At 36.1% G+C, this 7,294-nt stretch overlaps 1 pseudogene; it reads left to right on the top strand.

The window, feature by feature from the left end:
* Positions 1-213: 213 nt before the first annotated feature.
* Positions 214-852, top strand: LOC145669830 (KRAB domain-containing protein 2 pseudogene; annotated as a pseudogene).
* The last annotated feature ends 6,442 nt before the right edge of the window (positions 853-7,294 follow it).

Raw genomic sequence — 7,294 nt, 5'->3', positions numbered from 1 at the left:
GTATTGTTTTGTTTTCTCTCAGTCTGTTCGGAGCCTTTGTAAAGTGTGCAGGTGCGTCTCTCTTGTCGTGGCTACGCGTGTGTTAGTGTTTCGGGAAGTGTGAGGTGATTATTCGTTGTAATGAGTCAGTCCGATAAAGAAACAATTTTGAAGGAAAAATTTTTCAAAGCAATTATTCGTTTGGAAAATGAAAAAGACAGTCACTATAATGCAATGACCAAGGACGTTTACAGTAAACTTTTAACTGAAGTTGAAGAGGCAAAATCTGCTGCAAAGAAAACACCTTTACAGTACAGACGTTTGAAACGGTTTAATGTTTTCGAAATTGGTGAAACAAAAAAAATGGTGTCGAATAGTGAGCCTGTGAAGTACTACTTACCTGCCGAGGAGATCTTTGATGTTATTGAAGCATCACATGTTGCTGTGGGACACGGAGGTAGATATAGAATGAAAGCTGAAACATCTAGGAGATATGCCAACGTTACGACTCAAATGATAAATATTTTTCTGTCAATGTGTGAAACATGTCAACGGATGAAAAGTATGAACAAGACGTGCTTTGTTTCTAAGCCAATACTTCACACAGAAATGAACAGCCGATGTCAAGGGGACCTGATAGACATGCAAGCACACCCTGATCGTAATTTCAAGTTTATCATGGTATACCAGGATCATCTGAGGAAGTTTATCTTACTGCGAGCGCTGCAAACCAAAAGAGCTGAAGAAGTAGCCTACCCACTGACAGACATATTTTTGACATTTGGTGCCCCCTGCATTTTACATTCTGATAATGGCAGAGAGTTTGTTAATTCTGTCATCAAGGAACTAACGACACTCTGGCCTGAGTTATAGTTAGTCAACGGAAAGCCCAGGGACAGCCAAAACCAAGGGTCAATAGAACGGGCAAATCATGATATAGAAAATATGCTTGCCTCGTTGATGCATGATAATAAAACAACAAACTGGTCAAATGGTCTCCGCTTTGTTCAGTTTATAAAAAATCGAGCTTATCATTCCGGAATAAAACAGTCTCCATATCGTGCGATGTTCGGCATTGAGCCAAGAGTAGGACTTACGACTTCGGCACTGTCATCAGATGTTCACAAAACATCAACGATGAGGACGACTTCGTGAGTATTATTGAGGACATGAATGAGCGCCTTAGTGAACATGAAACATTTGATGAAGGAGAAAATGAGGCTGGTCCTAGTGCGGTTGATATCACATCAATCAGGAAAGAAGCACGTGAAAATTTGTCAAAGCAGGCCAAGAAAATGAAACGTATCTCTGATGTCACCCATCCACCTGTTGAAGTGGGAGATAATGTCATAATACCAATCCCGGATGTGGACAGAGCAAAGGCGGATTTTCGGAATATCATTGGAGTTGTTCTAGAAAAAAATGAAGATCTGACAAGATTGGAACCAAGGATGGAAAGCTGGATAAATTATATTGCAGGTAAGTTTTCTGTCTTTTATGTGCTCCTTATTGATAGAATTTGTATTAACGTCCTAAACAAGCTAAGGAGCTTCTAACGACGGGATCTACAGGTTAAAGTGGGATCCGAATCATTGCTCGGGTTTGTATCCGAGGCGAAGGGCTCCCAGCGGGATTTAGAGCCCGCGACCACGCACGCAGAAGGCCTTAAGCATTTTGATTTAAGGCCTTTAAGCATCTCTGGTACACGCCGGGATGGAGTACGAGATAGCATATGGGAAGAAAGTTGTTTAAGGCCTAGTTTTATAGGTACTATCACATTCTTTGATTGGTATGAGAGGGATAAAAGCTGGAAATCCTAAGTCAGGATGGTAGGTCGCTGGACGCGAACTTGCGACCTTCCGAATGCGAAGCCAGCACTTTACCAACTGATCTATGGCCGCTCGGTAATTAAGAGGTATATTGTATATGTTAACGCTGTTGACTAAGCTCCCCACCACTTTCATTTCTTTCTTTCTTTCTTTTTCTTAAGATTGTGGGAAGTTGTAGGTCACTATCACAATTTTAGATAGCAAGCAAGATAGAATTTAATAGCTCTGTGATCTGAAAGAATTATTCCTGTAAACAACTTATTTTTTTGTTTAGATTTTTAAGTAGTCAGCGTGTGACATCATTATTCACAGCTATTCAAATTTCTATACAGAAAGTAAATTGTTTATAGCGCTGATCCTTTTAGATCATAGAATTACTTTAATTCTGTCTTGCTTGCTTTGCAAACTGGTGATAGTGACCCACAACTTAACACAATCTTCAAGAAACGGAAAAATTAATGGGAAGGAGCTTGGTCAACATCCTTAACCATATATGTTAGTGTTTTATACGTATCTGTAATATTTTTATTAACCGAAATAATGATGGATTCTTCACATCATTTTATGTCAAAATAATTTTCTGTTATAATGTCGATTATGTTTTTCCGGAACCGATTTAATGATGTGTAATCCATTTGTTGTTGTCTGCTGTGTACTCACCAGTAGATTGATAACATGTCACTAACTTGATCCCGGTAAAAGACTGTTGTTTAGCTTGTGAAACCGGTACTCGTGAAATGTGCTTTAGTGCATAGGCGTTTTTGTAGGAAATACGCAGATTAACTACCGGTGTTTCTCTGAAATATTAATTATGACGAGTGTGGAAATTGTGCGTTAAAATACATTATTATTTTGTTTTGAAAAGTCATTATTATTTTTTACATAAGTGATTCACGATTCCCACACCATGTGATTAAACAAAATGTGTCTGTTGTAGGTCTGAATTCGACATTTGCCATGAGCAGTTCCTGACACCAGTCGAAGTACCAGATACTGAAATTTCGTTGAGAACTGCAGCCAGGAAAGCAGCATTAACCCCACAAGGGTTCACACGTTGTGTGTGCAAGAAAGCATGTATATCGAAAAGATGTTTGTGCAAGAAGAAAGGTTTTCTCTCAACTCAAAATGACATGATAGTTTACCTTGTGGTAACAAATAGAAACATTTCAGATGTTTTAGCAATAAAAACGTTTTTCTTTGTATTTCATAATAAATATACAATATTACGTCAGTAGATTGGCTTTGGCACCACCGAATTGAATAAGTAGTAGTGCAATAGTAGTGTGTATTTTACCTTGTGCTAACATACAAAAGCATTTCAGATATTTCTGCAAAACGGAAGTCTTTTCTGTGTATTTCTTAATAAATAAGTGTTTCTATAGAATTGTATTTGAACGACAAGGATTCACATGTTATGCATGCAAGAGGGCTTATATTTCGCAAGGTACTGCAAAAAGAAAGGATTTTTATGACATTGTGAATGCCATAATACTTTTTAGAAATATATAGAAACATTTATGATGTTTGTGCGAAAGAAAAGTTATTTCTAAGTGTCTTAATAAATACATTTCTTCAGCTTTCACTACTAATATTGTATTTTAATGAAAATAAATAGTAAACTACGCATTCTTAACAAGCGTTGTCAATTTTAAAATTCACTAGTTAATACTGAGTTATTACGAAAGTCTGATGAAACTAGTTTTAACTAGGGTATTCTGGTTTCAACAGATGTCGGGTTTTGACGGTAACACATTTCAGTTAATACTAGTTTTGACTAGTAATAACACGTTTTAACTAGAAGGAAAAATAGTAAAAATTAGAACTACCTACCTAACATCGTAAATTCTAGTATTGACTAGTTAATACTAGTTTTTTCGAAGCGGCTTCGAGAAAACTACTTTTAACTAGGAAATTCTAGTTTTACCTAATTTCGGGTTCTGACGGTAACATATATATATATATATATATATATATATATATATATATATATATATATATATATATATATATATATGTAACAAACTTCGTCCAGGTATTTCATGTGTTCAGATTTTATGATTTGGAATCTGGGTGTGCAAAAGATAGTGTGTTCACGTGCTTAATTTATGTAATGACACTTCATTACATAATTACTCAATATACAGGACTACGCTCTAATTATACAATTAACATAAACGTTTGTTTTTACAGTTTAAAACGTAAAACAACTGTATTGTACAGTCCGCAGCAAAAAACCCTGCAACATGAGCATGTAAGTTTATTGTGAAACTACGCCTATAGTATTCGCGCCGAGTCGTGAAGCTTGACCTAGATCTACCAATTTCACCACCCAATAGAACGCGAGGGTGTGTACCGGCCGTCAACCCCCACCCATCAAATTTTGTTAGTGTCTTCTCTCGCGCTACACGGAAGACATCTCTCTAGAGTACAGTGTTGTCGGATTGTCGCCAAGTTCCGTTTTATGAATTGTTTTTTCTTGCGTTATGTTTTCGTTGTTACTATTCGTGTTATTGTTACTGTTTTAGAATAATTGTTACAGTGGTTATTGTTGTGCAGTGTTATTATTGGTAAAATTTAAATGCTTTTTTAAAATACTCATTTACTATGTCTTCAAAGTTTGGCAACATTGTTGGTGAATTTCACCTGTTTGACGTTTCCCCAACTGTGCGCTCGGGAAGCGGCTTCACGAATTGTACCGAAGTTTTCCGATATGTCGGAGCTCAAGCAAAATATTTCTATGATTGGTTTAGAGCCCAAGCTTCATGACTCGGCGCGAGTACTATAACAGCGCAGGGAATCAACATAACGTCTAAGTGGCACGAATCACGCGAGGAGAAACCTCGGCGTTCTTCCCTGCACATTTATTTTGGAACAAAAGACTTCGTCGTTTCACAATAAAATTACATGCTCATGTTCCAGGTTTTTTGCTGAGGACTGTACGATTACATGATACATAATCCCGATAAATAATATTAATTAATATAATATATATTAACTTTTTTTGACACGGCGGCTCTGTGTTAGAGCTCCCATCTCTGGTGCAAGAGTTACATGGTTTGGTCCCAAGCTATGTAAGCTTGTGGTGGACAACATTGTGACTGTGGAGTTTCTGGAGATTCTCACACTTTCTCTAACATTTTCATTCTACCAATGTATTAATAATCATCACTTTCTTTAATCATTCGTCGTTGTTACCGTAAGAGCATAACCATGGAACGTAGAACTACAGATATCACTGTACTATAATTACCAACATATAAGATACTCTGGTGTATGTATAAGGCACACTCCATTTTCTTTATTAAATTGTCTGGACAAATGTTTTCACAACGTATTGTTAACATGCTCATTTGTAACACACAGTGATATTTTAGCAAGAAACATTTGCAGAGTTAACAATGTTTTATTAAATGTACGCGTCTGGGAATATCTATAACGCATGTGTGTTAAGCGGAAAGCAAGATATTGTACAAAATAAGCAACTACCATATTAATATTGTATCGATACAAACACCTGAAATTATGTAGGGTGTTTCAAAATCACTATCGGAGCTTTAAGGCTTTGTAGTATTTATTACAATTAACTTACAATTATAAATAATACATGAAATGAAACAGTTTTGTACGCACGCATGCGGCTCATGCACAGCTTTCGTGTGTCTGCTGTTAGAATGCGCTAGTAGCAATGATAGTGACTAGTGAGCATAAAGCTTTTTGTGTTTTACATTTTGAAAAGACCGAATCTGTAGTTACAATGCTACCATCTGTATGGAGAATTTTAAAGAGACAACTGCGTCCTTATCGTTCGCGGTTGCTACAAGCTCTAAAGCCTACGGTTTACGTTCCAATTTTACAAATGAAATGTTGCTGCATGACAAAGATTTTCTGAATTGTGTCGTCTTCAGTGATGAATCTACATTTCACCTAAGTGGCAACTGAACTCTCATAATGTTCACATCGGGTCAGCAAATCCCCACGGGATGGTACAGTTGCAACGATTCTCCCTTAAATTGAATGTGTTTTGTGCCATATCCCGGCGGAAAGTTTATGGGTCTTTCTCAACTATTGACACGATGTGTGTCGTGTGACGAATGGTGCTTACATTGAACACTTGTAGCAAAAACTGTTTGAGTTGCTCTTTCATTTCATGTATTATTTATAATTGTACTTTAAATGTAATAAATACTACAAAGCGTCAAAATTCATTCATTCATTTTACATAAACACCCTGTATGAACTTTGGAGTTCGAACTCCGTGAACGAACTTCTGTGTACGGCACTGCATACCATGAAGCGGTAAGTAAAAAGATCGTTTCTAAATTGCTTTTATTGAATAACTGATTTATATGTGTAGCTGTAATATTGCCGGATGCCGTAAAAATATATATATATATATATAATGCATCAAACAGAACAGAATCGAGAATATTTGAATGAAATTGGAGTAATTAAAATCATCGTATTTTGGGTATGAGATCCAATCTTTCTTTCGGACTTCTCAAAACGTAAAAGGTGCATTATATGTCGAAATACGATATATAAATGTTGTATATAATAATTTTGAGATGATCCTTAATATATGTTTACTTTGAAATTACATTAAAATACATTAAACTCACTTTGATGAAGATTATATATATATAATATAGAATGAGAGAGAGAGAGAGAGAGAGAAACCAAACCCTCCCACAAGAGAGCATTTAACTCGTGCATTTGTGTTTCTGATTATGGTTTGTAAAAGTGAATAAAGTACAAAATAGCTAAATTGCATGTATTATGTTAAACCTTTATGTTCTATGAATGTTCATTTCTACCTCTGTAACAACTTTTATTTAATGGCAACCGAGTGAAATACTACGAGTTGTTTGTTTACCGTGTACTTATTCTCTATTATTTACTGTATTTTTCCCAGCAGTTTTAAAACGGCGCAGAATGCTCTTTTCGTGAAGGAAACCACAAGAAACAAATAAATAAACAAATGCTTTTATGGTTTGAGAATAATTACCCTGACTATTATATTGTATTTAATAGGAGCTCTTTTGAATGGGCATCTCATGCATGTTAGCTGAAGTCATTGTTGAATTCCTCCCAATGTTTCCTTTTCTCTCTATGCTGTTTCTCTCTCTATGACATTATACAGTCTTTGTGTTTTATGAGGTAGTTATTGTAATTTTGGCTTCTGTTACTTTACCCAGCCAGAAGTATAAACTTGATGCTTTGTTTACATTACAAAACGAAAATGGTGATATATTCTATAACAACTTGTTCGGTGATTCTGTACTCTAAGAAACACGAAAGTTCATAGCCTAAGAAACGTAATCTCACTACGTGATTTTTCTCTCTGAGGAGGGAACCACAGTGGCTCAGTGGTAAAGTGTTGACCTCTAGTGCATGTTGTCCTTGGTTCGATCCCATCACGTCGCACTATATGAACTTTATGCTCGACAAACACATAATGAGTGGATTTCGCTGTGTTTCCGTTTCCT

This window comes from Thermobia domestica, chromosome 14 (assembly GCF_964235325.1).
Source record: "Thermobia domestica chromosome 14, izTheDome1.hap1.1, whole genome shotgun sequence".
NCBI lineage: Eukaryota > Metazoa > Arthropoda > Insecta > Zygentoma > Lepismatidae > Thermobia > Thermobia domestica.
The sequence above is the reverse complement of the archived record's forward strand: the minus strand, read 5'-3'. Positions and strand labels throughout refer to the sequence as shown.